The sequence below is a fragment of the Perognathus longimembris genome, chromosome 15 (genome assembly GCF_023159225.1).
Source record: "Perognathus longimembris pacificus isolate PPM17 chromosome 15, ASM2315922v1, whole genome shotgun sequence".
Classification (NCBI taxonomy): domain Eukaryota; kingdom Metazoa; phylum Chordata; class Mammalia; order Rodentia; family Heteromyidae; genus Perognathus; species Perognathus longimembris.
Genome location: NC_063175.1, coordinates 19834774 through 19845569, shown reverse-complemented (window position 1 = coordinate 19845569; position 10796 = coordinate 19834774).

The following is a 10796-nucleotide window of genomic DNA, read 5'->3' as shown; positions in this document are numbered from 1 at the left end:
GAATGTGCTTCCCAAGGGCTTCCATGTTTTAAGCTTGGTCCCCACTGTGGTGATGATAAGGGTGGTGAAACTTTTGAGAGGTGGGGAGTATTGGAGTCTCATTAGACCATTTGGGTGTCTTGCTATTGGAAGGGATAAACTAGTTCTTATAAGACTTCAGTGTCTCTCTGGCTTCCTGTTTTGCCATATGACATCCTCCTACATGTGCTTTGGCCATTGTCATGCTATCCTACACAATGCTTTTTACAGAGCTCTGATTGATACTGGTATCATGCTCTTGAACAAGTAGACCTGAGCTAACAAAACCTCTCTGCTTTATAAAGTTTCCAGCCTTAGGCATTTCACTATAGTAATATAAAACTGACTAATACAAAGACCAAGATCTATTTTGTTCTTCTCCCTCCCTCCTCCCTCAAGCAAACTCTTTCCCTGGAAGTTGATTTCATTTAGAGACTATAAGCATAAAAGTAACTGTGTGATTGAATAGTAGATTTAATAATCTATGAGGATATTTGAATTCTGAAAGAGTAGCTTTTATCCAAATTAATCTTAATAGGTGATGCTTGAAGCAAGCTTTTTGTTTTGACCTTGGTATCACTAGGGAAGTTATTTTTCTAGTTTCATTTGACAGTTTCATAGAACAATATTAAACCTACCATAATGATGAAAAACATAGTCTACACTGAACCAGAATTGCATTTTTAGTCAAATAAAAAATAAATTTAGTTATTTTGTGCAACATAGTTAAACTGAGTTACCTCAGATATTTGGAAATCTTTCCTAACTGATGTAAAGTTAATAGAAAATAGAGTTAATGTTCACAGACCATAAAATGAGGAAGGCAATCAAAGAGGTACCAGTACAAACTTGTACCTACAGAGTATGCACAAACACTTATATCTGCCAATTTCATAAGCAACACACTACTCAATAGCTAGTTAAACTTGATAACTAGAAAATTATGAGCATGTTTTATCTGCATAAGCCTCAAACAAGAACCTTAATTCTGAGTTTGCCTCAATTACTCTTAGATTACATAAACATGAGTTTTTAAAAATTTCTTTAACATTCTGATTCTCAGTGACTTTATTAAATGAGGGAATTTAACTGGGTATATTTTAAATATGTATTCAGCTCATAATATTTAGCCTAAGATTCTTTGAGGAATGTGAATAAAATATTTTAAAATATTAAATAAAAACAAAATAGATGAGTTAAGGAGACCTTTTATAGAAGAACACTTTTTTACATGCAAGCTAATTTTGTGTTAGGTTTTATAAAATCTGATTCTGAGACATGGATGCAGGTTTAAATGACTTATTTTAAATGTATTCTCCTGTGAAACCAGTAGACATTTAAGGAGGCAGAGCCAGAAAGAATAATAAGAAAATCAAGGATATGATTTCATTATCAGTCCCAGGGAACTCTAAAGCATACATTATAGTGAAAGAGTTTATTTTACCTGGAGAAAAAGGAACTGAGTTTCTTTATTCTTCAACCAGTTATTGGCAACTGACTAACTGAAAGAGATGAAAATTTCCAGCCATTTTATTTGTGTTGGTTTTTTGCCAGTCCTGGGGTTTGATCTCAGGGCCTGTGCACTGTCCCTGGCTTCTTTTTGCTCAAGGCTAGCATTCTACCACTTCAGCCATAGCGCCACTTCTGGCTTTTTCTATATATGTGATGCTGAGGAATCAAACCCAGGGCTTCATGTGTATGTATTCCCAGCCCCTCCAGCCATTTTTGGTTCTCAACATTTATGTATAAAGTACTTCTTATACCTGAGATTAATCCTCTGAAAAAGGCTGAAGGTTCTATAACATTAAGGGTAAAACACCAAGACTTTTGCTTCCAAATAATATTACTTCCTTAATAATAACAACAACTATAAACATAAGTAGCTAAAGTAATAAAGTATCACATTAAGGACAAAAGCTAGCTCATTTCTCTGCAGTATAATGTAATGATTCAACAAATTTTGCTTTTAGTTGTTATTATAAAGAACGTTATTGTTCTAGTTCTTTTAAATAACATACTTCTTGTTTTCTTTTTTATTGTTATTGTAGAGGTGATGTACAAAAGGGTTACAAGTTATATTAATCAGGTGATGAGTACATTTCTTTTTGAACAGTGTCACATCTTCTGTTGTTTTCTCCTTGTTTTTCCCTCCCCCCAAGTTGCATAGTTCAACTTCAGCATAGTGTTTGGTGAGCATCACTGGTGCATTTATTCACCTTTTATTCCACCATTTCTGTGCTACCCCTTACCCTCCCCCAAACAGCTAAACTTACATGCTAGACAAAAGGTACAGAAATAAAAAACAGCAACAAAGGAGGGAAAAAAAGTGCAAAATAACAAAACTCTCTTGTTTCATTTCTTGGAATTCATTTTGATAATCACCATTTTATACAATCATATACACACAGCTATTGAATCTTTATTATCCTCTCCTAAGAATATCCTTCTTTGGTCTCACTGTGTGAATGTATAGAGCCTGTATAATTTATCATGTCCAAATGTATTTTTTTGTCTTTTACCATCCAATGTGTTTACCTGTAAATTTCTAGTTATAACAGTGAGAGAAACTGTGCAAACTCTGTTTCTTTGGGTCTGGATTACTTTACTTAATATAATTTTTTCCAAGTCTTTCCATTTCCTTGTGAATGGTAGAATATTATTCTTTCTGATGGAAACATAGAATTCCCTTGTGTGTATATACTACATTTTCTTCATCTATTCATCTATTGAGGGTCATCTGGGTTTATTCCATATCTTGGCCATGGTAAGCAATGCTTCAGTGAAAATGGTTGTGCTGGTAGCTTTAGTGTGGCCTTTTTTTTGTAGTCTGTTGGACAATGCTCAGGAGTGGAATTGCTAGGTCATAGAGAAGCTCTATGTTTAGTCTTTTGAGGAACCTCCATAGGAGAAGCAATATTTATAGTGATCTCCCCTGGGCTGAAGCACATAGGGGAGAGTTCTCCATTACTGTTCAGGCAGTCATTTTGTGTAATTATTTTCCAACTGTTTGGTTTCAATACACAACACTTTGTGCGTGCGCGCGCGCGCGCGCGTGTGTGTGTGTGTGTGTGTGTGTGTGTGTGTGTGTGTGTTTGCTGATACTGGGGCTTGAATTCAGGATCTTGCCACTGGCTCTTCAGCTTTGTTGCTTAAAGCTGATGCTCTACCACTTAAGTCATAGCTTCACTTTTGGCTCTTTGGTGATTAGAGATAGGTTATCACAGACTTTTCTGCCTAGGCTGGCTTTGTACCTCAGTCTTCAATCTCAGCCTCCTGAGTAGCTAAGATTGCAGGTGTCAGCCACTGACACCCAACCAGTACACATTTTAAAACTGGTATAGTTATTTGACAATACTATTTGTTATTCACTGCATTGATAATACATTGTAGTATATGATATCAATGTCTTCTCTGAAATAATGATATGATTAAAATTCTCAATAGCTATCTATCTATCTGCTGTTTATCTACTGTCGCTTTATATGTATGTATATTATATGAAGCTTAAAACTCTTTTAGTTACAAATGAAGCTACTTTAAACTAATAAAGGAAAGGATTTATTGTGAGGTTGTAAAGGAATCCTGAAAGAAATAGAAGGATAAAGTATTTCAAAAGCATAGAGTCATTGTGGCCAAATGAGGAATTTAGAATCAAGTAATAGAAAAGTCTTATTACTTTTATTTTCTTTCTCATTGGAGACATTGGTTTTTTTCATTTCTTCATCTGTCTTCTAGTCGTTTTTTTTTCTTTGTAGATTCAAAGGTTGACTAAAGTAAGTACTTTGAAATTTTAATTGCATTGTTCTGCACCATAGTCTCTACCCAGTGGGACTCTGGTGGTTTCTGCCTGAGTTCTAATGATTTCTAAGTGATGGTAGTAGGAGTAGTTAATAAGTAGGAGAGTTAATAAGGGGATGACCACGGTGATATACTCATGGCCACTGTCCCTCTGGATTTCCATTTCCAATATTGTAGACTTTGTTGAAGATTGGCATGTTTAATATCAGTGTTGTAACCCAAATTGGCTGCTAGAGATACTTGCACACCTCCCTGAAAATTTTTCTTTGGCATTTCACCCAATTCCTTCAACACCAAATTTTCTTATGAACCTCTTTTCTTCTCATGAGGGAAACCATTTTTTTCTGGTGCTCTGAAGAGAAGTTTACCATCTCTATTGTTTCTATGGCTTCTAATATCTATGTTCTCAAGGTCTTATATTTTGTCATAAACAATTCAAATATGGATATGTGCCTTTATGGTCTTTATAATCATAGGCCTGTCAGAAAAGAAATCACAAACAGGATGGCTGAGCCAACAGAAATTTATTTTCTCACAATTGTAGAGGCCAGAAGTCTGAGTTTAAAATATTTATAAAATTGTCTTCTTCTGTGGGCCATGAAGGAATAATTTATTCCAAGTCTTTCTCCTTGGCTTGTAATATGGTATATTCTTGTATTTATTATACTGTCTTCTCTCTGTATTGCCTATGTCATCTTAATAGGAACACTAGTTTTAGGATTAGGACCCAACCTAATGACTTCAGTTTAACTTAACTCTTTGAAGACCCTATCTCCAAATTCATTTATAGCCTGAGGTATTGAGGGTTAGAACTTAAATATAAGATGTTGGAAATCAACTATACAACTTGTGGAGGAGAGGGGTTGGGGGGGGAAACTGGGAGAAAATGAAGGGAAAAGTGATACTTTTCAAAAAGAAATGTACTTATTACCTGACTTATGTAGCTGTAACCCCTACATACATCACCTTTACAATTAAAAAATTGAGGGAGGGGTACAACTCATCTTAAATATTGGTAGATTTTTCTTAAGGTAATACTTTTTTTTAACTTTTGTTAGTTTTGTTTCTCAGTCTTTATGCTGGTGATTGTGGATAAGTCCTTCTTGTAATGATGTAGTTTAAGCAAACAGTCTTAGTTGATTAGAATTGGGTTGTGATTCCAAATACCTAGGAGGGAGAGTCAGACTGAATATATATATATTCATTTCAGAACTCTCAGTTTGGTCAGGGATAAGGTTGTTTTTGTACAAGGCTGATGGGACCCATATTATTGACTAGTGATAGTTCCCAGTGAAATGAGACAGAGAAGCTGGTTAGTCAATATAAGCATTATCTACTATTGAAAATTGTTGTAAATTAAAATTTATTTGGAATTGGAACGAGCTGTAGGTTATATTTTCCTACTTTAATGGCTCTAAAACTAACATCTAGAGTAGGATATGTCCATGACAATTTATTACTTAGAAGATTTTATGATTGATCAAGACTTAAAAGAAAAAAGAACTTGAAATGGTTATTTTCCATCTGGATTTAATGTTGAAATAATTGGTATACTTAAACTTCTAATATGAAGTAGTAGAACTCCAAAGGAAGATGAACTGTGGTTAAATATTGCAACTTGCTTTGTTTAAAATTACACAAGTATTATATACATACTAATGAATTCTTCAACTTGAGGAGACTTGAAATGAAAATTGCATCACTCTTTGGTTGTGTATGCTGTTGTAAGTAGTATTGTTTCCATTCATAGCTTTTTCCTTTAAATTGTACTTTGTGTCAAATGAACAGATATGAATTCAAGAATAGCTTTATTTTACATGACAATAGTAGTTAGAAGACTCATCCAGGAAAAGTAACCTCTGCTACTTTTTAAAACTCTAGTATTTCAGCTTTCTTTCTCTGACCTAATACCTGTACCTCTACAACTTATTTTTTTCTGTGACACATGTTAGAGATTTCCTATGTATGTTAGTGTTATAATGTCTAATGCTATTGTAGCAACATGCCATTGCTTCTGGTCTGGATGGTAGTGGCAAGCCTTTACATTTCCATATGCATTCAATTCTTCCCCCTAAGAATTATAATACATAGGCTAAAAGTTTTGGCTTCAAAATTAGAAAGGCTTGGGTTCTTGTGGTATATGGTTAACCATGTACTAATTATGAAGTTGTGAATAAGTTACTGGGTTCCTGAGCTTAGTTTTTCATCTGTGAGGGGGGATAATAAGATTATTATTATAAGGATTGGATGGGGTAATATTTACAATGGGGTTAGTAAGAGCCTAACACAAAAAGAGCTGGATGCTGATAGCTCATACCTGCAGTCCTAGGTACTCAGTAGGCAGAGATCTGAGGTTCAAGGTTCAAATCCAGACAGGGCAGGAAAAGTTTATGAGACTCTTATCTCCAAACAACTACTAGAAAACTGGGAGTGGAGCTGTGGCTCAAAGTGGCACAATGGTAAAGCCCAGGGACATTGTCTAGGCCTTGAACTTAAACCCCATGAGCAACAACAACCACAACAAAAAGAGCCTAACACAAGTAATATTTAAAAGATAGTAGTAATAACTAATTATTTGTAATGTAGTACTGAGGGAATAAAGTTATTGATTTCGGGAAATTGTAGAGGAGTGGATTAAATACTGCCACCAAATCGGACTTGAGATCAGAGAAATATTCATAAAAGGAAACAGAATTTCAACTACATGAGGGGAGGAATAAGTTTAAGGGATATGTATACAACATGGTGATTATAGTTAGTAAAATTCATTATATACTTGAAAATTGTTAAAGGAATAGATTTTAAATGTTCTCATACCCCAAAAAAATTGTTTGTGAGGTAATGCCTATGTTAAATGACTTGATTTAGACATTCTGTAGTTCATATTTCAAAACATCATATTGCGTATTACAAATATGAATGATTTTATTTTTCAGTTAAAATGTATCACTGTAAATATTCTTTTATATTGGAAGGCACTTAGTACTTGATAGTTCTTGGCATTTCCATAAAATGCTATGTTGTTTTAAAAATTACCTATAAATAAAATTTATTATTAATTTTGGCTGTTAAAATTTCTAGACCTAGAACAAAGAATTGTAGAAAGTCTCAGAAGAGTAACTGTTGGCATTCTCTGTCCTGTTGCTTCTGTCCTGGCTCCAAGTGCTGCCAACCACTTAGGTATGAGGAAGAAGATAGCCAGGTGCTCTTCATATCCAAATATTGCAGCATAGTCAACCTAGATTCTGGATATAGCATTGGTGGCTTAGAGGAAGGAATGACTGTGAGATGTAAGTTAGGAAATTTGTCTAGAATTGAGCCAAAGAAAAGCAAGATCATACAATTCAATTAGTCCTCCAGGCTCCATTGAAGAAGAGGAAATAGAGAAACTTCAGGAACTGAAGTTGAGGCTCAGGTCTACAGAGAAACTTCAGGAACTGAAATAGAAGCTCAGGCCAGCAGTCTCAATAGTCTAACCTGGGGAGAGGGAAGAGGAGAGAGGTGGAGAGAATAGTACTGTCAGTGCTTATGCCCACTGATCTCTAAATCTTTAGCTCATTAGTTGTTGACCTTTAATCATTTACTTATATATTATATATATATGTATAACTTGTACTGCTAGCTAACATCACTATATAAGGAATTTCATTGGTAAGGAAAATTGTAATTAAGAAATAATTAAGGAGAGAGGAAAGATGGTGCCGATAGAATAGGGAGGCACCCTGACTCGCTCCAATGGAATAGTGAGCTGGGAACTCCAACACCCAACACCCCATCAAGAACCCAGCAAAACCAGCAGCCAGAAGCAGTGGAGAAACGCAGGAAAACAAAAAGGAGCAAAAAAGAAGAACCGAAAACCTACACGGAGCCAGAGATTCACCAGGGCACCGTCCCCCCACCAGCCGACCCTGGCCCAAACAGGGTCAGGCTGGGAAAGGGGAACCCGGCGATCGGCAGACAGGCTGCCAGGAGCGCAGAATTCATATAGTGGGAGACCCCACGGACACAAGGCAGGGTGCGGACCAAAACACACACTGGCAGCTACGAGAAGTTCGGGTCCATACCGGGTTCAGACAAGGGAACCCAGCGCGGCAGAAATCGGGAACCAGGGAAGCCACCATGACACTTAGCCAACCCCTGGAGGGCCAACGGCTGCGCAGGACACACACACAAAGCAGCAAAAGTGAGTGCCCCATTATCCCCTCCCCCAACGGGAGACCAGCTATCTGAGACCCAAGCCCGACAAAGAAGCTAGATCTCCCTCCCTCCCCCTCCCCCACCCCTGAGGGAACAAAGAACCCCCAAATCAGGCGGGGAAGCTCCCATCAGGCGCTGGGAAGTCAGTTTAGCAGGGGAAGGGCGCAGCAGCACCAACACCCCACAGGTTCCTGAACTGGCAGAACCGGCCCCGCCCCGTTCCCAATAGGGGCCGGGAGATGGCCGGTTGTGCAAACCCCACCCGAGGCGCCTGGACCTCACAGACTCTTACAACTAAAACCACAGGTACTGGTGGGCAATACCAGCCCAGCAGGGTCACCTGAGCCTGATCACGTCCCCTCCTCTCAGCGGAGGTGAGGTCTGAAGGTGCCAAGCCACACCCGGACAGTTGATCCCACTGGGCCCCACACATACCGCCCCCCCCCAACAGACTCGAAGGAGGGCGCAAGCACAACCCAACAACCCGGGACTTGCTCTGGGAGGCATATCCCACTGAAGTGCCTGTTGAAGTGGATGCACAGCGCACAGGAGGGCGGGGCCCCCGGCGACAGCGCCCGCTCTGGTAGGCATACCCTGCACTGGTGGGTGGGGCCACAGCGGCAGCACCTGCTGCCGTAGTCATGCCTACACAGGAGGGAGGGAAGAGATACAAACCAAACCTGAGAAGCCATCCAGATCTCCAGATGCACAAATCACCAAGAAACATAACTCAGTTCATAAAAGGGCAAGCCAACTCCCCAGCTCCAAAAAGCAGCACGACTGAATAGGAGATGGAGACTAAAAAAGCAAATGAGGCCATGTTAACAGGAATGATCGAAAGCGTCAGAAATGAAATCAGAAAACAATTCCAGGAATTTAGAGTGGAAATCTGGAAGCACACCCAGGAAGCCAAGAAAGAAATGGAAGCAAAACTGGATACAATGCAAGCCTGCTTTAAAGAAATGGAAGCAAAAATGGATACAATGCAAGCTGCCTTTAAAGAAAATCTCCACATCCTGAGAATGGAAATGCATGAAAAAATAGATTTAAAATACAACTCTTTAAAGGAAGAAATCTCCACGATCAGAGCTGATATGACAACCATAAATAGCTCTCTGACATCCATAAACTCCGCAATTGAAACCATAACACAAAGAGTGGACCATATAGAATCCAGAATCTCTCGCCTGGACGATGAAGCAGCTGACAACAACCAGAAAATGACCACACTCCAAGAAAATGGTGAAGCTTCAGGGAAGGCTAATCCAGGAACTAATGGACAAAGACAAGAGATATAATCTGCGCATAATTGGAATAGAAGAAGGAGCTGAATACCAGAGCAGAGGGCTTAATCATGTTCTCAATAAAGTTATTGCAGAAAACTTCCCCAATCTCACAGGGGACCCCATCCAGGTAACCGAAGCCTATAGGACACCTGGCAGGCCAGACCCCAGGAAAGCCACCCCAAGGCACATAATATTCAAGACTACAGACCTCAAGATTAAAGAGCAAATTCTGAATTCAGCCAAAGCGAAGAAGGAAACTTTTTTCAATGGGAAGAGGATTCGAATAACATCCGACTTACCACACAAACACACAAACTTACCAAGCTCGAAGTGAGTGGAAGAACACCATCCAAGTACTCCAGAATAACAATTTACAACCTCGGATCAAATATCCAGTGAAATTGGAGTTCACATTCGAAGGGAGAACCAGATCTTTCCACACCAAAGAGGAGCTAAAGGTGTATGTGAATAAAAAACCAGCCCTACAGCGAATATTAAGAGGGGAACCCCACCCAACAGAGATCGTAAAAGACACATAGACAGAATCAGAAAGAAACTTCAATAGCCAAAGTCCAGCAGAAACACTAGCTCACTAAAGACAAGAAAAAAAAAAGAGGAAAAAACAGCCCACCAAGAAAATGGAAGGAGAAAAAACACCCTTATCCTTGAACTCTTTAAATATAAATGGTTTAAACTCCCCGATAAAGAGGAGCAGACTGGCAGAATGGATTCGCAAACAAAAAGTTGACATCTGCTGTCTACAAGAGACCCACCTTACAGCACGGGACAAAAACAGGCTTCGAGTGAAAGGATGGAGCAAGATCTACCAAGCAAATGCACCCACCAAAACGGCAGGTGTAGCCATTCTGATCTCAGACAAGCTGGACTTCTCTTTAAAGTCCACTCAAAAAGACAAAGAAGGACACTACATATTAATACAAGGAAAAATCCAGAATCAAGAAATCACGGTGATAAATGTATACTCACCAAACAAAAGAGGCCCGACATATGTCAAGCAAATTCTCAAAGAATTACAGAGCAAGATAGACGCAAACACAATCATAGTGGGTGACTTTAATACTCTTCTCTCTCCAAGAGACAGATCCAACACCCAGAGGATTAGTAAGGGAGCTGAGGACCTAAATAACACCATTTCCCAAATGGATCTAACAGACCTATATAGAACCTTTCACCCTACAGAGACCCAATACACCTTCTTTTCAGCAGCCCATGGATCATATTCCAAAATAGACCACGTCATAGCCCACACAAAGAACCTCAGCAAATACAAAAGTATTGACGTCATCCCATGTATTATATCTGATCACAGTGGATTAAAGGTAACCCTCAACAACAAAGGATACCACAGAGCCTATACACACTCTTGGAGGCTAAACCCCATGCTGCTATCCAACACTTGGGCCACAGATCAAATTAAAGATGAAATCAACGAATTCATAAGCCACAATGACAAAGAAAACACATCACAAAGAAACC